Source organism: Trachinotus anak, unplaced genomic scaffold (assembly GCF_046630095.1).
Source record: "Trachinotus anak isolate AG129_WGS33_773 ecotype Australia unplaced genomic scaffold, CSIRO_AGI_Tana_v1 ptg000017l, whole genome shotgun sequence".
NCBI classification, from domain to species: Eukaryota; Metazoa; Chordata; class Actinopteri; order Carangiformes; family Carangidae; genus Trachinotus; species Trachinotus anak.
The window spans coordinates 514,699-534,119 of NW_027273868.1; the positions used below are offsets into that span (position 1 = coordinate 514,699).

Here is a 19,421-nt window from a genome sequence, read left to right on the forward strand (position 1 = left end):
GTTTTTGACATCGGCAGATATCAAACAGTAATCTTAGGATACAGACAGTTTAAAATGACTGAATGTGAGTGAATGCTGTTCAGAATCAACAGTTGTGCGTTTTTGGTGAAGCTTTTGAGTTTTTGACGTCGGCAGATATCAAACAGTAATCTTAGGATACAGTCAGCTTAAAATGACTGAATGTGAGTGAATACTGTTCAGTTGTGCGTTTTTGGTGAAGCTTTTGAGTTTTTGACGTCACAGTTATCAAACAGTAATCTTAGGATACAGTCAGCTTAAAATGACTGAATGTGAGTGAATACTGTTCAGTTGTGCGTTTTTGGTGAAGCTTTTGAGTTTTTGACATCGGCAGATATCAAACAGTAATCTTAGGATACAGACAGTTTAAAATGACTGAATGTGAGTGAATGCTGTTCAGAATCAACAGTTGTGCGTTTTTGGTGAAGCTTTTGAGTTTTTGACGTCGGCAGATATCAAACAGTAATCTTAGGATACAGACAGTTTAAAATGACTGAATGTGAGTGAATGCTGTTCAGTTGTGCGGTTTTGGTGAAGCTTTTGAGTTTTTGACGTCGGCAGATATCAAACAGTAATCTTAGGATACAGTCAGCTTAAAATGACTGAATGTGAGTGACTACTGTTCAGTTGTGCGTTTTTGGTGAAGCTTTTGAGTTTTTGACGTCACAGATATCAAACAGTCATCTTAGGATGCAGACATCTTAAAATGACTGAATGTGAGTGAATACTGTTCAGTTGTGCGGTTTTGGTGAAGCTTTTGAGTTTTTGACGTCAGCAGATATCAAACTAATCTTAGGATACAGACAGTTTAAAATGACTCAGATGAGAGACTACTTTTCAGTTATGCGTTTTTGGTGAAGCTTTTTAGTTTTTGACGTCACAGATATCAAACAGTAATCTTAGGATACAGTCAGCTTAAAATGACTCAGATGAGTGACTACTGTTCAGTTGTGCGTTTTTGGTGAAGCTTTTGAGTTTTTGACGTCACAGATATCAAACAGTCATCTTAGGATACAGTCAGCTTAAAATGACTGAATGTGAGTGACTACTGTTCAGTTGTGCGTTTTTGGTGAAGCTTTTGAGTTTTTGACGTCACAGATATCAAACAGTAATCTTAGGATGCAGACATCTTAAAATGACTGAATGTGAGTGAATACTGTTCAGTTGTGCGTTTTTGGTGAAGCTTTTGAGATTTTGAAGTCACAGATATCAAACAGTAATCTTAGGATACAGTCAGCTTAAAATGACTCAGATGAGTGAATACTGTTCAGTTGTGCGTTTTTGGTGAAGCTTTTGAGTTTTTGATGTTGGCAGATATCAAACAGTAATCTTAGGATACAGTCAGCTTAAAATGACTGAATGTGAGTGAATACTGTTCAGTTGTGCGTTTTTGGTGAAGCTTTTGAGTTTTTGACGTCGGCAGATATCAAACATTAATCTTAGGATACAGTCAGCTTAAAATGACTGAATGTGAGTGAATACTGTTCAGTTGTGCGTTTTTGGTGAAGCTTTTGAGTTTTTGACGTCACAGATATCAAACAGTCATCTTAGGATACAGTCATCTTAAAATGACTCAGATGAGTGACTACTGTTCAGTTGTGCGTTTTTGGTGAAGCTTTTGAGTTTTTGACGTCGGCAGATATCAAACAGTAATCTTAGGATACAGTCAGCTTAAAATGACTGAATGTGAGTGAATACTGTTCAGTTGTGCGTTTTTGGTGAAGCTTTTGAGTTTTTGACGTCGGCAGATATCAAACAGTAATCTTAGGATACAGTCAGCTTAAAATGACACAGATGAGTGAATACTGTTCAGAATCAACAGTTGTGCGTTTTTGGTGAAGCTTTTGAGTTTTTGAGGTCGGCAGATATCAAACAGTAATCTTAGGATACAGTCAGCTTAAAATGACTCAGATGAGTGAACACTGTTCAGTTGTGCGTTTTTGGTGAAGCTTTTGAGTTTTTGACGTCACAGTTATCAAACAGTAATCTTAGGATACAGTCAGCTTAAAATGACTGAATGTGAGTGAATACTGTTCAGTTGTGCGGTTTTGGTGAAGATTTTGAGTTTTTGACGTCAGCAGATATCAAACTAATCTTAGGATACAGACAGTTTAAAATGACTCAGATGAGAGACTACTTTTCAGTTATGCGTTTTTGGTGAAGCTTTTTAGTTTTTGACGTCACAGATATCAAACAGTAATCTTAGGATACAGTCAGCTTAAAATGACTCAGATGAGTGACTACTGTTCAGTTGTGCGTTTTTGGTGAAGCTTTTGAGTTTTTGACGTTGGCAGATATCAAACAGTAATCTTAGGATACAGTCAGCTTAAAATGACTCAGATGAGTGACTACTGTTCAGTTATGCGTTTTTGGTGAAGCTTTTGAGTTTTTGACGTCACAGATATCAAACAGTAATCTTAGGATGCAGTCACCTTAAAATGACTCAGATGAGTGAACACTGTTCAGTTATGCGTTTTTGGTGAAGCTTTTGAGTTTTTGACGTCACAGATATCAAACAGTAATCTTAGGATGCAGTCACCTTAAAATGACTCAGATGAGTGAACACTGTTCAGTTGTGCGGTTTTGGTGAAACTTTTGAGTTTTTGACGTCGGCAGATATCAAACAGTAATCTTAGGATACAGTCAGCTTAAAATGACTGAATGTGAGTGAATACTGTTCAGTTGTGCGGTTTTGGTGAAGCTTTTGAGTTTTTGACATCGGCAGATATCAAACAGTAATCTTAGGATACAGTCACCTTAAAATGACTCAGATGAGTGAACACTGTTCAGTTGTGCGGTTTTGGTGAAACTTTTGAGTTTTTGACGTCGGCAGATATCAAACAGTAATCTTAGGATACAGTCAGCTTAAAATGACTGAATGTGAGTGAATACCGTTCAGTTGTGCGTTTTTGGTGAAGCTTTTGAGTTTTTGACGTCGGCAGATATCAAACAGTAATATTAGGATACAGTCAGCTTAAAATGACTCAGATGAGTGAATACTGTTCAGTTGTCGTTTTTGGTGAAGCTTTTTAGTTTTTGACGTCACAGATATCAAACAGTAATCTTAGGATACAGTCAGCTTAAAATGACTCAGATGAGTGACTACTGTTCAGTTGTGCGTTTTTGGTGAAGCTTTTGAGTTTTTGACGTTGGCAGATATCAAACAGTAATCTTAGGATACAGTCAGCTTAAAATGACTCAGATGAGTGACTACTGTTCAGTTATGCGTTTTTGGTGAAGCTTTTGAGTTTTTGACGTCACAGATATCATACAGTAATCTTAGGATACAGTCAGCTTAAAATGACTCAGATGAGTGAATACCGTTCAGTTGTGCGTTTTTGGTGAAGCTTTTGAGTTTTTGACATCGGCAGATATCAAACTAATCTTAAAATACAAGACAGTTTAAAATGACTCAGATGAGTGAATACTGTTCAGAATCAACAGTTGTGCGTTTTTGGTGAAGCTTTTGAGTTTTTGACGTCGGCAGATATCAAACAGTAATCTTAGGATGCAGTCATTTAAAATGACTGAATGTGAGTGAATACTGTTCAGTTGTGCGTTTTTGGTGAAGCTTTTGAGTTTTTGACGTCACAGATATCAAACAGTAATCTTAGGATGCAGTCATCTTAAAATGACTGAATGTGAGTGAATACTGTTCAGTTGTGCGTTTTTGGTGAAGCTTTTGAGTTTTTGACGTCGGCAGATAGCAAACTAATCTTAGGATACAGACAGTTTAAAATGACTGAATGTGAGTGAATACTGTTCAGTTGCCGTTTTGGTGAAGCTTTTGAGTTTTTGACGTCGGCAGATATCAAACAGTAATCTTAGGATACAGACAGTTTAAAATGACTCAGATGAGTGAATACTGTTCAGTTGTGCGTTTATGGTGAAGCTTTTGAATTTTTGACGTCACAGATATCAAACAGTAATCTTAGGATACAGTCACCTTAAAATGACTCAGATGAGTGACTACTGTTCAGTTGTGCGGTTTTGGTGAAGCTTTTGAGTTTTTGACGTCGGCAGATATCAAACAGTAATATTAGGATACAGTCAGCTTAAAATGACTCAGATGAGTGAATACTGTTCAGTTGTGCGTTTTTGGTGAAGCTTTTGAGTTTTTGACGTCACAGATATCAAACAGTAATCTTAGGATGCAGACATCTTAAAATGACTGAATGTGAGTGAATACTGTTCAGAATCAACAGTTGTGCGTTTTTGGTGAAGCTTTTGAGTTTTTGACATCGGCAGATATCAAACTAATCTTAAATTACAAGACAGTTTAAAATGACTCAGATGAGTGAATACTGTTCAGTTGTGCGTTTTTGGTGAAGCTTTTGAGTTTTTGACATCGGCAGATATCAAACTAATCTTAAAATACAAGACAGTTTAAAATGACTCAGATGAGTGAATACTGTTCAGAATCAACAGTTGTGCGTTTTTGGTGAAGCTTTTGAGTTTTTGAAGTCGGCAGATATCAAACAGTAATCTTAGGATACAGTCAGCTTAAAATGACTGAATGTGAGTGACTACTGTTCAGTTGTGCGTTTTTGGTGAAGCTTTTGAGTTTTTGACGTCGGCAGATATCAAACAGTAATCTTAGGATGCAGACATCTTAAAATGACTGAATGTGAGTGAATACTGTTCAGTTGTGCGGTTTTGGTGAAGCTTTTGAGTTTTTGACGTCACAGATATCAAACAGTAATCTTAGGATGCAGTCACCTTAAAATGACTCAGATGAGTGAACACTGTTCAGTTGTGCGGTTTTGTTGGACCTTTTGAGTTTTTGACGTCGGCAGATATCAAACAGTAATCTTAGGATACAGTCAGCTTAAAATGACACAGATGAGTGAATACTGTTCAGAATCAACAGTTGTGCGTTTTTGGTCAACCTTTTGAGTTTTTGATGTCGGCAGATATCAAACAGTAATCTTAGGACACAGTCAGCTTAAAATGACTCAGATGAGTGAACACTGTTCAGTTGTGCGTTTTTGGTGAAGCTTTTGAGTTTTTGACATCGGCAGATATCAAACAGTAATCTTAGGATACAGTCAGCTTAAAATGACTGAATGTGAGTGAATACTGTTCAGTTGGGCGGTTTTGGTGAAGCTTTTGAGTTTTTGACGTCACAGATATCAAACAGTAATCTTAGGATACAGACAGCTTAAAATGACTGAATGTGAGTGAATACTGTTCAGTTGTGCGTTTTTGGTGAAGCTTTTGAGTTTTTGACGTCACAGATATCAAACAGTAATCTTAGGATGTAGTCATCTTAAAATGACTGAATGTGAGTGAATACTGTTCAGCTGTGCGTTTTTGGTGAAGCTTTTGAGTTATTGACGTCACAGATAGCAAACAGTAATCTTAGGATACAGTCAGCTTAAAATGACTGAATGTGAGTGAATACTGTTCAGTTGTGCGTTTTTGGTGAAGCTTTTGAGTTTTTGACGTCACAGTTAGCAAACAGTAATCTTAGGATACAGTCATCTTAAAATGACTCAGATGAGTGAATACTTTTCAGTTGTGCGTTTTTGGTGAAGCTTTTGAGTTATTGACGTCACAGATAGCAAACAGTAATCTTAGGATACAGTCAGTTTAAAATGACTGAATGTGAGTGAATACTGTTCAGTTGTGCGTTTTTGGTGAAGCTTTTGAGTTTTTGACGTCGGCAGATATCAAACAGTAATCTTAGGATACAGTCACCTTAAAATGACAGATGAGTGAATACAGTTCAGTTGTATGTTTTTGGTGAAGCTTTTGAGTTTTTGACGTCGGCAGATATCAAACAGTAATCTTAGGATACAGTCAGCTTAAAATGACTCAGATGAGTGAATACTGTTCAGTTGTGCGTTTTTGGTGAAGCTTTTGAGTTATTGACGTCACAGATAGCAAACAGTAATCTTAGGATACAGTCAGCTTAAAATGACTGAATGTGAGTGAATACTGTTCAGTTGTGCGTTTTTGGTGAAGCTTTTGAGTTTTTGACGTCGGCAGATATCAAACAGTAATCTTAGGATACAGTCAGCTTAAAATGACTCAGATGAGTGAATACAGTTCAGTTGTGCGTTTTTGGTGAAGCTTTTGAGTTTTTGACGTCGGCAGATATCAAACAGTAATCTTGGATACAGTCAGCTTAAAATACATGAATGTGAGTGAATACTGTTCAGTTGTGCGTTTTTGGTGAAGCTTTTGAGTTTTTGACGTCGGCAGATATCAAACAGTAATCTTAGGATACAGTCATCTTAAAATGACTGAATGTGAGTGAATACTGTTCAGTTGTGCGTTTTTGGTGAAGCTTTTGAGTTTTTGACATCACAGATATCAAACAGTAATCTTAGGATACAGTCACCTTAAAATGACTCAGATGAGTGAATACAGTTCAGTTGTGCGTTTTTGGTGAAGCTTTTGAGTTTTTGACGTCGGCAGATATCAAACAGTAATCTTGGATACAGTCAGCTTAAAATACATGAATGTGAGTGAATACTGTTCAGTTGTGCGTTTTTGGTGAAGCTTTTGAGTTTTTGACGTCGGCAGATATCAAACAGTAATCTTAGGATACAGTCATCTTAAAATGACTGAATGTGAGTGAATACTGTTCAGCTGTGCGTTTTTGGTGAAGCTTTTGAGTTTTTGACGTCACAGTTAGCAAACAGTAATCTTAGGATACAGTCATCTTAAAATGACTCAGATGAGTGACTACTGTTCAGTTGTGCGTTTTTGGTGAAGCTTTTGAGATTTTGACGTCACAGATATCAAACAGTAATCTTAGGATACAGTCAGCTTAAAATGACTGAATGTGAGTGAATACTGTTCAGCTGTGCGTTTTTGGTGAAGCTTTTGAGTTTTTGACGTCACAGTTAGCAAACAGTAATCTTAGGATACAGTCATCTTAAAATGACTCAGATGAGTGACTACTGTTCAGTTGTGCGTTTTTGGTGAAGCTTTTGAGATTTTGACGTCACAGATATCAAACAGTAATCTTAGGATACAGTCAGCTTAAAATGACTCAGATGAGTGAATACTGTTCAGTTGTGCGTTTTTGGTGAAGCTTTTGAGTTTTTGACGTCGGCAGATATCAAACAGTAATCTTAGGATACAGTCATCTTAAAATGACTGAATGTGAGTGAATACTGTTCAGTTGTGCGTTTTTGGTGAAGCTTTTGAGTTTTTGACGTCGGCAGATATCAAACAGTAATCTTAGGATACAGTCAGCTTAAAATGACTCAGAAGAGTGAATACTGTTCAGTTGTGCGTTTTTGGTGAAGCTTTTGAGATTTTGACTTCAGCAGATATCAAACAGTAATCTTAGGATACAGTCAGCTTAAAATGACTGAATGTGAGTGAATACTGTTCAGTTGTGCGGTTTTGGTGAAGCTTTTGAGTTTTTGACATCACAGATATCAAACAGTAATCTTAGGATACAGTTATCTTAAAATGACACAGATAAGTGAATACTGTTCAGAATTAACAGTTGTGCGTTTTTGGTGAAGCTTTTGAGTTTTTGACGTCGGCAGATATCAAACAGTAATATTAGGATACAGTCAGCTTAAAATGACTCAGATGAGTGAATACTGTTCAGTTGTGCGTTTTTGGTGAAGCTTTTGAGTTTTTGACGTCGGCAGATATCAAACAGTAATCTTAGGATACAGTCAGCTTAAAATGACTCAGATGAGTGAACACTGTTCAGTTGTGCGTTTTTGGTGAAGCTTTTGAGTTTTTGACGTCGGCAGATATCAAACAGTAATCTTAAGATACAGTCCGCTTAAAATGAGTGAATGTGAGTGAATACTGTTCAGTTGTGCGTTTTTGGTGAAGCTTTTGAGTTTTTGACGTCGGCAGATATCAAACAGTAATCTTAGGATACAGTCCGCTAAAAATGACTGAATGTGAGTGAATACTGTTCAGTTGTGCGTTTTTGGTGAAGCTTTTGAGTTTTTGACGTCGGCAGATATCAAACAGTAATCTTAGGATACAGTCAGCTTAAAATGACTCAGATGAGTGAATACTGTTCAGTTGTGCGTTTTTGGTGAAGCTTTTGAGATTTTGACTTCAGCAGATATCAAACAGTAATCTTAGGATACAGTCATCTTAAAATGACTGAATGTGAGTGAATACTGTTCAGTTGTGCGTTTTTGGTGAAGCTTTTGAGATTTTGACGTCGGCAGATATCAAACAGTAATCTTAGGATACAGTCAGCTTAAAATGACGCAGATGAGTGAATACCGTTCAGTTGTGCGTTTTTGGTGAAGCTTTTGAGTTTTTGACATCGACAGATATCAAACAGTAATCTTAGGATACAGTCAGCTTAAAATGACTCAGATGAGTGAACACTGTTCAGTTGTGCGGTTTTGGTGAAGCTTTTGAGTTTTTGACGTCGGCAGATATCAAACAGTAATCTTAGGATGCAGACATCTTAAAATGACTGAATGTGAGTGAATACTGTTCAGTTGTGCGTTTTTGGTGAAGCTTTTGAGTTTTTGACGTCACAGATATCAAACAGTAATCTTAGGATACAGTCAGTTTAAAATGACAGATGAGTGACTACTGTTCAGTTGTGCGGTTTTGGTGAAGCTTTTGAGTTTTTGACGTCTGCGGATATCAAACAGTAATCTTAGGATACAGTCATCTTAAAATGACTCAGATGAGTGACTACTATTCAGTTGTACGTATTTGGTGAAGCTTTTGAGTTTTTGACGTCGGCAGATATCAAACAGTAATCTTAGGATACAGTCAGCTTAAAATGACTCAGATGAGTGAATACTGTTCAGTTGTGCGGTTTTGGTGAAGCTTTTGAGTTTTTGACATCGGCAGATATCAAACTAATCTTAAATTACAAGACAGTTTAAAATGACTCAGATGAGTGAATACTGTTCAGTTGTGCGGTTTTGGTGAAGCTTTTGAGTTTTTGACATCGGCAGATATCAAACTAATCTTAAAATACAAGACAGTTTAAAATGACTCAGATGAGTGAACACTGTTCAGTTGTGCGTTTTTGGTGAAGCTTTTGAGTTTTTGACGTCGGCAGATATCAAACAGTAATCTTAGGATACAGTCATCTTAAAATGACACAGATGAGTGAATACTGTTCAGAATCAACAGTTGTGCGTTTTTGGTGAAGCTTTTGAGTTTTTGACGTCGGCAGATATCAAACAGTAATCTTAGGATACAGTCCGCTTAAAATGACTGAATGTGAGTGAATACTGTTCAGTTGTGCGTTTTTGGTGAAGCTTTTGAGTTTTTGACGTCGGCAGATATCAAACAGTAATCTTAGGATACAGTCAGCTTAAAATGACTCAGATGAGTGAATACTGTTCAGTTGTGCGTTTTTGGTGAAGCTTTTGAGATTTTGACTTCAGCAGATATCAAACAGTAATCTTAGGATACAGTCATCTTAAAATGACTGAATGTGAGTGAATACTGTTCAGTTGTGCGTTTTTGGTGAAGCTTTTGAGATTTTGACGTCGGCAGATATCAAACAGTAATCTTAGGATACAGTCATCTTAAAATGACTCAGATGAGTGACAACTGTTCAGTTGTGCGTTTTTGGTGAAGCTTTTGAGTTTTTGACGTCGGCAGATATCAAACAGTAATCTTAGGATACAGTCAGCTTAAAATGACTCAGATGAGTGAATACTGTTCAGTTGTGCGTTTTTGGTGAAGCTTTTGAGATTTTGACTTCAGCAGATATCAAACAGTAATCTTAGGATACAGTCATCTTAAAATGACTGAATGTGAGTGAATACTGTTCAGTTGTGCGTTTTTGGTGAAGCTTTTGAGATTTTGACGTCGGCAGATATCAAACAGTAATCTTAGGATACAGTCAGCTTAAAATGACGCAGATGAGTGAATACCGTTCAGTTGTGCGTTTTTGGTGAAGCTTTTGAGTTTTTGACATCGACAGATATCAAACAGTAATCTTAGGATACAGTCAGCTTAAAATGACTCAGATGAGTGAACACTGTTCAGTTGTGCGGTTTTGGTGAAGCTTTTGAGTTTTTGACGTCGGCAGATATCAAACAGTAATCTTAGGATGCAGACATCTTAAAATGACTGAATGTGAGTGAATACTGTTCAGTTGTGCGTTTTTGGTGAAGCTTTTGAGTTTTTGACGTCACAGATATCAAACAGTAATCTTAGGATACAGTCAGTTTAAAATGACAGATGAGTGACTACTGTTCAGTTGTGCGGTTTTGGTGAAGCTTTTGAGTTTTTGACGTCTGCGGATATCAAACAGTAATCTTAGGATACAGTCATCTTAAAATGACTCAGATGAGTGACTACTATTCAGTTGTACGTATTTGGTGAAGCTTTTGAGTTTTTGACGTCGGCAGATATCAAACAGTAATCTTAGGATACAGTCAGCTTAAAATGACTCAGATGAGTGAATACTGTTCAGTTGTGCGGTTTTGGTGAAGCTTTTGAGTTTTTGACATCGGCAGATATCAAACTAATCTTAAATTACAAGACAGTTTAAAATGACTCAGATGAGTGAATACTGTTCAGTTGTGCGGTTTTGGTGAAGCTTTTGAGTTTTTGACATCGGCAGATATCAAACTAATCTTAAAATACAAGACAGTTTAAAATGACTCAGATGAGTGAACACTGTTCAGTTGTGCGTTTTTGGTGAAGCTTTTGAGTTTTTGACGTCGGCAGATATCAAACAGTAATCTTAGGATACAGTCATCTTAAAATGACACAGATGAGTGAATACTGTTCAGAATCAACAGTTGTGCGTTTTTGGTGAAGCTTTTGAGTTTTTGACGTCGGCAGATATCAAACAGTAATCTTAGGATACAGTCCGCTTAAAATGACTGAATGTGAGTGAATACTGTTCAGTTGTGCGTTTTTGGTGAAGCTTTTGAGTTTTTGACGTCGGCAGATATCAAACAGTAATCTTAGGATACAGTCAGCTTAAAATGACTCAGATGAGTGAATACTGTTCAGTTGTGCGTTTTTGGTGAAGCTTTTGAGATTTTGACTTCAGCAGATATCAAACAGTAATCTTAGGATACAGTCATCTTAAAATGACTGAATGTGAGTGAATACTGTTCAGTTGTGCGTTTTTGGTGAAGCTTTTGAGATTTTGACGTCGGCAGATATCAAACAGTAATCTTAGGATACAGTCATCTTAAAATGACTCAGATGAGTGACAACTGTTCAGTTGTGCGTTTTTGGTGAAGCTTTTGAGTTTTTGACGTCGGCAGATATCAAACAGTAATCTTAGGATACAGTCAGCTTAAAATGACTCAGATGAGTGAATACTGTTCAGTTGTGCGTTTTTGGTGAAGCTTTTGAGATTTTGACTTCAGCAGATATCAAACAGTAATCTTAGGATACAGTCATCTTAAAATGACTGAATGTGAGTGAATACTGTTCAGTTGTGCGTTTTTGGTGAAGCTTTTGAGATTTTGACGTCGGCAGATATCAAACAGTAATCTTAGGATACAGTCAGCTTAAAATGACGCAGATGAGTGAATACCGTTCAGTTGTGCGTTTTTGGTGAAGCTTTTGAGTTTTTGACATCGACAGATATCAAACAGTAATCTTAGGATACAGTCAGCTTAAAATGACTCAGATGAGTGAACACTGTTCAGTTGTGCGGTTTTGGTGAAGCTTTTGAGTTTTTGACGTCGGCAGATATCAAACAGTAATCTTAGGATGCAGACATCTTAAAATGACTGAATGTGAGTGAATACTGTTCAGTTGTGCGTTTTTGGTGAAGCTTTTGAGTTTTTGACGTCACAGATATCAAACAGTAATCTTAGGATACAGTCAGTTTAAAATGACAGATGAGTGACTACTGTTCAGTTGTGCGGTTTTGGTGAAGCTTTTGAGTTTTTGACGTCTGCGGATATCAAACAGTAATCTTAGGATACAGTCATCTTAAAATGACTCAGATGAGTGACTACTATTCAGTTGTACGTATTTGGTGAAGCTTTTGAGTTTTTGACGTCGGCAGATATCAAACAGTAATCTTAGGATACAGTCAGCTTAAAATGACTCAGATGAGTGAATACTGTTCAGTTGTGCGGTTTTGGTGAAGCTTTTGAGTTTTTGACATCGGCAGATATCAAACTAATCTTAAATTACAAGACAGTTTAAAATGACTCAGATGAGTGAATACTGTTCAGTTGTGCGGTTTTGGTGAAGCTTTTGAGTTTTTGACATCGGCAGATATCAAACTAATCTTAAAATACAAGACAGTTTAAAATGACTCAGATGAGTGAACACTGTTCAGTTGTGCGTTTTTGGTGAAGCTTTTGAGTTTTTGACGTCGGCAGATATCAAACAGTAATCTTAGGATACAGTCATCTTAAAATGACACAGATGAGTGAATACTGTTCAGAATCAACAGTTGTGCGTTTTTGGTGAAGCTTTTGAGTTTTTGACGTCGGCAGATATCAAACAGTAATATTAGGATACAGTCCGCTTAAAATGACTGAATGTGAGTGAATACTGTTCAGTTGTGCGTTTTTGGTGAAGCTTTTGAGTTTTTGACGTCGGCAGATATCAAACAGTAATCTTAGGATACAGTCAGCTTAAAATGACTCAGATGAGTGAATACTGTTCAGTTGTGCGTTTTTGGTGAAGCTTTTGAGATTTTGACTTCAGCAGATATCAAACAGTAATCTTAGGATACAGTCATCTTAAAATGACTGAATGTGAGTGAATACTGTTCAGTTGTGCGTTTTTGGTGAAGCTTTTGAGATTTTGACGTCGGCAGATATCAAACAGTAATCTTAGGATACAGTCAGCTTAAAATGACTCAGATGAGTGACAACTGTTCAGTTGTGCGTTTTTGGTGAAGCTTTTGAGTTTTTGACGTTGGCAGATATCAAACAGTAATCTTAGGATACAGTCAGCTTAAAATGACTGAATGTGAGTGAATACTGTTCAGTTGTGCGTTTTTGGTGAAGCTTTTGAGTTTTTGACGTTGGCAGATATCAAACAGTAATCTTAGGATACAGTCAGCTTAAAATGACTCAGATGAGTGACTACTGTTCAGTTGTGCGTTTTTGGTGAAGCTTTTGAGTTTTTGACGTCACAGATATCAAACAGTAATCTTAGGATGCAGACATCTTAAAATGACTGAATGTGAGTGAATACTGTTCAGTTGTGCATTTTTGGTGAAGCTTTTGAGTTTTTGACGTCGGCAGATATCAAACAGTAATCTTAGGATACAGTCATCTTAAAATGACTCAGATGAGTGACTACTGTTCAGTTGTGCGTTTTTGGTGAAGCTTTTGAGATTTTGACGTCACAGATATCAAACAGTAATCTTAGGATACAGTCAGCTTAAAATGACTCAGATGAGTGAATACTGTTCAGTTGTGCGTTTTTGGTGAAGCTTTTGAGTTTTTGACGTCGGCAGATATCAAACAGTAATCTTAGGATACAGTCAGCTTAAAATGACAGATGAGTGAATACTGTTCAAATCAACAGTTGTGCGTTTTTTTGACGTTTTTGAGTTTTTGACGTCGGCAGATATCAAACAGTAATCTTAGGATACAGTCATCTTAAAATGACTCACATGAGTGAATACTGTTCAGTTGTGCGTTTTTGGTGAAGCTTTTGAGTTTTTGACGTTGGCAGATGTCAAACAGTAATCTTAGGATACAGTCAGCTTAAAATGACTCAGATGAGTGAATACTGTTCAGTTGTGCGTTTTTGGTGAAGCTTTTGAGTTTTTGACGTCACAGATATCAAACAGTAATCTTAGGATGCAGACATCTTAAAATGACTGAATGTGAGTGAATACTGTTCAGTTGTGCGTTTTTGGTGAAGCTTTTGAGTTTTTGACGTCACAGATATCAAACAGTAATCTTAGGATACAGTCAGCTTAAAATGACTCTGATGAGTGAATACTGTTCAATTGTGCGTTTTTTGTGAAGCTTTTGAGTTTTTGACGTCGGCAGATATCAAACAGTAATCTTAGAATACAGTCACCTTAAAATGACTCAGATGAGTGAATACTGTTCAGTTGTGCGTTTTTGGTGAAGCTTTTGAGTTTTTGACGTCACAATTATCAAACATTAATCTTAGGATACAGTCAGTTTAAAATGACTGAATGTGAGTGAATACTGTTCAGTTGTGCGGTTTTGGTGAAGCTTTTGAGTTTTTGACGTCGGCAGATATCAAACTAATCTTAGGATACAGACAGTTTAAAATGACTGAATGTGAGTGAATACTGTTCAATTGTGCGTTTTTGGTGAAGCTTTTGAGTTTTTGACGTCGGCAGATATCAAACAGTAATCTTAGAATACAGTCACCTTAAAATGACTCAGATGAGTGAATACTGTTCAGTTGTGCGTTTTTGGTGAAGCTTTTTAGTTTTTGACGTCACAGATATCAAACAGTAATCTTAGGATACAGTCAGCTTAAAATGACTGAATGTGAGTGAATACTGTTCAGTTGTGCGGTTTTGGTGAAGCTTTTGAGTTTTTGACGTCGGCAATATCAAACAGTAATCTTAGGATACAGTCAGCTTAAAATGACTCAGATGAGTGACTACTGTTCAGTTGTGCGTTTTTGGTGAAGCTTTTGAGTTTTTGACGTCGGCAGATATCAAACAGTAATATTAGGATACAGTCAGCTTAAAATGACTCAGATGAGTGACTACTGTTCAGTTGTGCGTTTTTGGTGAAGCTTTTGAGTTTTTGACGTCACAGATATCAAACAGTAATCTTAGGATGCAGACATCTTAAAATGACTGAATGTGAGTGAATACTGTTCAGTTGTGCGTTTTTGGTGAAGCTTTTGAGTTTTTGACGTCGGCAGATATCAAACAGTAATCTTAGGATACAGTCAGCTTAAAATGACTCAGATGAGTGAATACTGTTCAATTGTGCGTTTTTGGTGAAGCTTTTGAGTTTTTGACGTCGGCAGATATCAAACAGTAATCTTAGGATACAGTCAGCTTAAAATGACAGATGAGTGAATACTGTTCAAATCAACAGTTGTGCGTTTTTGGTGAAGCTTTTGAGTTTTTGACGTCACAGATATCAAACAGTAATCTTAGGATGCAGACATCTTAAAATGACTGAATGTGAGTGAATACTGTTCAGTTGTGCGTTTTTGGTGAAGCTTTTGAGTTTTTGACGTCACAGATATCAAACAGTAATCTTAGGATACAGTCAGCTTAAAATGACTCAGATGAGTGAATACTGTTCAATTGTGCGTTTTTGGTGAAGCTTTTGAGTTTTTGACGTCGGCAGATATCAAACAGTAATCTTAGAATACAGTCACCTTAAAATGACTCAGATGAGTGAATACTGTTCAGTTGTGCGTTTTTGGTGAAGCTTTTGAGTTTTTGACGTCACAATTATCAAACATTAATCTTAGGATACAGTCAGTTTAAAATGACTGAATGTGAGTGAATACTGTTCAGTTGTGCGGTTTTGGTGAAGCTTTTGAGTTTTTGACGTCGGCAGATATCAAACTAATCTTAGGATACAGACAGTTTAAAATGACTGAATGTGAGTGAATACTGTTCAATTGTGTGTTTTTGGTGAAGCTTTTGAGTTTTTGACGTCGGCAGATATCAAACAGTAATCTTAGGATACAGTCAGCTTAAAATGACTCAGATGAGTGAATACTGTTCAGTTGTGCGTTTTTGGTGAAGCTTTTGAGATTTTGACTTCAGCAGATATCAAACAGTAATCTTAGGATACAGTCATCTTAAAATGACTGAATGTGAGTGAATACTGTTCAGTTGTGCGTTTTTGGTGAAGCTTTTGAGATTTTGACGTCGGCAGATATCAAACAGTAATCTTAGGATACAGTCAGCTTAAAATGACTCAGATGAGTGACAACTGTTCAGTTGTGCGTTTTTGGTGAAGCTTTTGAGTTTTTGACGTTGGCAGATATCAAACAGTAATCTTAGGATACAGTCAGCTTAAAATGACTGAATGTGAGTGAATACTGTTCAGTTGTGCGTTTTTGGTGAAGCTTTTGAGTTTTTGACGTTGGCAGATATCAAACAGTAATCTTAGGATACAGTCAGCTTAAAATGACTCAGATGAGTGACTACTGTTCAGTTGTGCGTTTTTGGTGAAGCTTTTGAGTTTTTGACGTCACAGATATCAAACAGTAATCTTAGGATGCAGACATCTTAAAATGACTGAATGTGAGTGAATACTGTTCAGTTGTGCATTTTTGGTGAAGCTTTTGAGTTTTTGACGTCGGCAGATATCAAACAGTAATCTTAGGATACAGTCATCTTAAAATGACTCAGATGAGTGACTACTGTTCAGTTGTGCGTTTTTGGTGAAGCTTTTGAGATTTTGACGTCACAGATATCAAACAGTAATCTTAGGATACAGTCAGCTTAAAATGACTCAGATGAGTGAATACTGTTCAGTTGTGCGTTTTTGGTGAAGCTTTTGAGTTTTTGACGTCGGCAGATATCAAACAGTAATCTTAGGATACAGTCAGCTTAAAATGACAGATGAGTGAATACTGTTCAAATCAACAGTTGTGCGTTTTTTTGACGTTTTTGAGTTTTTGACGTCGGCAGATATCAAACAGTAATCTTAGGATACAGTCATCTTAAAATGACTCACATGAGTGAATACTGTTCAGTTGTGCGTTTTTGGTGAAGCTTTTGAGTTTTTCACGTTGGCAGATATCAAACAGTAATCTTAGGATACAGTCAGCTTAAAATGACTCAGATGAGTGAATACTGTTCAGTTGTGCGTTTTTGGTGAAGCTTTTGAGTTTTTGACGTCACAGATATCAAACAGTAATCTTAGGATGCAGACATCTTAAAATGACTGAATGTGAGTGAATACTGTTCAGTTGTGCGTTTTTGGTGAAGCTTTTGAGTTTTTGACGTCACAGATATCAAACAGTAATCTTAGGATACAGTCAGCTTAAAATGACTCTGATGAGTGAATACTGTTCAATTGTGCGTTTTTTGTGAAGCTTTTGAGTTTTTGACGTCGGCAGATATCAAACAGTAATCTTAGAATACAGTCACCTTAAAATGACTCAGATGAGTGAATACTGTTCAGTTGTGCGTTTTTGGTGAAGCTTTTGAGTTTTTGACGTCACAATTATCAAACATTAATCTTAGGATACAGTCAGTTTAAAATGACTGAATGTGAGTGAATACTGTTCAGTTGTGCGGTTTTGGTGAAGCTTTTGAGTTTTTGACGTCGGCAGATATCAAACTAATCTTAGGATACAGACAGTTTAAAATGACTGAATGTGAGTGAATACTGTTCAATTGTGCGTTTTTGGTGAAGCTTTTGAGTTTTTGACGTCGGCAGATATCAAACAGTAATCTTAGAATACAGTCACCTTAAAATGACTCAGATGAGTGAATACTGTTCAGTTGTGCGTTTTTGGTGAAGCTTTTTAGTTTTTGACGTCACAGATATCAAACAGTAATCTTAGGATACAGTCAGCTTAAAATGACTGAATGTGAGTGAATACTGTTCAGTTGTGCGGTTTTGGTGAAGCTTTTGAGTTTTTGACGTCGGCAATATCAAACAGTAATCTTAGGATACAGTCAGCTTAAAATGACTCAGATGAGTGACTACTGTTCAGTTGTGCGTTTTTGGTGAAGCTTTTGAGTTTTTGACGTCGGCAGATATCAAACAGTAATATTAGGATACAGTCAGCTTAAAATGACTCAGATGAGTGACTACTGTTCAGTTGTGCGTTTTTGGTGAAGCTTTTGAGTTTTTGACGTCACAGATATCAAACAGTAATCTTAGGATGCAGACATCTTAAAATGACTGAATGTGAGTGAATACTGTTCAGTTGTGCGTTTTTGGTGAAGCTTTTGAGTTTTTGACGTCGGCAGATATCAAACAGTAATCTTAGGATACAGTCAGCTTAAAATGACTCAGATGAGTGAATACTGTTCAATTGTGCGTTTTTGGTGAAGCTTTTGAGTTTTTGACGTCGGCAGATATCAAACAGTAATCTTAGGATACAGTCAGCTTAAAATGACAGATGAGTGAATACTGTTCAAATCAACAGTTGTGCGTTTTTGGTGAAGCTTTTGAGTTTTTGACGTCACAGATATCAAACAGTAATCTTAGGATACAGTCAGCTTAAAATGACTCTGATGAGTGAATACTGTTCAATTGTGCGTTTTTTGTGAAGCTTTTGAGTTTTTGACGTCGGCAGATATCAAACAGTAATCTTAGAATACAGTCACCTTAAAATGACTCAGATGAGTGAATACTGTTCAGTTGTGCGTTTTTGGTGAAGCTTTTGAGTTTTTGACGTCACAATTATCAAACATTAATCTTAGGATACAGTCAGTTTAAAATGACTGAATGTGAGTGAATACTGTTCAGTTGTGCGGTTTTGGTGAAGCTTTTGAGTTTTTGACGTCGGCAGATATCAAACTAATCTTAGGATACAGACAGTTTAAAATGACTGAATGTGAGTGAATACTGTTCAATTGTGCGTTTTTGGTGAAGCTTTTGAGTTTTTGACGTCGGCAGATATCAAACAGTAATCTTAGAATACAGTCACCTTAAAATGACTCAGATGAGTGAATACTGTTCAGTTGTGCGTTTTTGGTGAAGCTTTTTAGTTTTTGACGTCACAGATATCAAACAGTAATCTTAGGATACAGTCAGCTTAAAATGACTGAATGTGAGTGAATACTGTTCAGTTGTGCGGTTTTGGTGAAGCTTTTGAGTTTTTGACGTCGGCAATATCAAACAGTAATCTTAGGATACAGTCAGCTTAAAATGACTCAGATGAGTGACTACTGTTCAGTTGTGCGTTTTTGGTGAAGCTTTTGAGTTTTTGACGTCGGCAGATATCAAACAGTAATATTAGGATACAGTCAGCTTAAAATGACTCAGATGAGTGACTACTGTTCAGTTGTGCGTTTTTGGTGAAGCTTTTGAGTTTTTGACGTCACAGATATCAAACAGTAATCTTAGGATGCAGACATCTTAAAATGACTGAATGTGAGTGAATACTGTTCAGTTGTGCGTTTTTGGTGAAGCTTTTGAGTTTTTGACGTCGGCAGATATCAAACAGTAATCTTAGGATACAGTCAGCTTAAAATGACTCAGATGAGTGAATACTGTTCAATTGTGCGTTTTTGGTGAAGCTTTTGAGTTTTTGACGTCGGCAGATATCAAACAGTAATCTTAGGATACAGTCAGCTTAAAATGACAGATGAGTGAATACTGTTCAAATCAACAGTTGTGCGTTTTTGGTGAAGCTTTTGAGTTTTTGACGTCACAGATATCAAACAGTAATCTTAGGATGCAGACATCTTAAAATGACTGAATGTGAGTGAATACTGTTCAGTTGTGCGTTTTTGGTGAAGCTTTTGAGTTTTTGACGTCACAGATATCAAACAGTAATCTTAGGATACAGTCAGCTTAAAATGACTCAGATGAGTGAATACTGTTCAATTGTGCGTTTTT

General features: G+C 36.8%; 2 long non-coding RNA genes across 2 annotated transcripts; both read left to right on the forward strand.

The window, feature by feature from the left end:
- Window positions 1–879: 879 nt before the first annotated feature.
- LOC139634814 (uncharacterized) lies at window positions 880–3,003 on the forward strand. Its single transcript, XR_011694075.1, has 2 exons — window positions 880–1,506; window positions 2,701–3,003. It is a non-coding gene; the product is annotated as an uncharacterized lncRNA (long non-coding RNA).
- Window positions 3,004–3,590: 587 nt separating this feature from the next.
- Window positions 3,591–8,516, forward strand: LOC139634813 (uncharacterized). The gene is made up of 3 exons (XR_011694074.1): window positions 3,591–3,677; window positions 4,889–5,090; window positions 7,464–8,516. It is a non-coding gene; the product is annotated as an uncharacterized lncRNA (long non-coding RNA).
- Window positions 8,517–19,421: the final 10,905 nt, after the last annotated feature.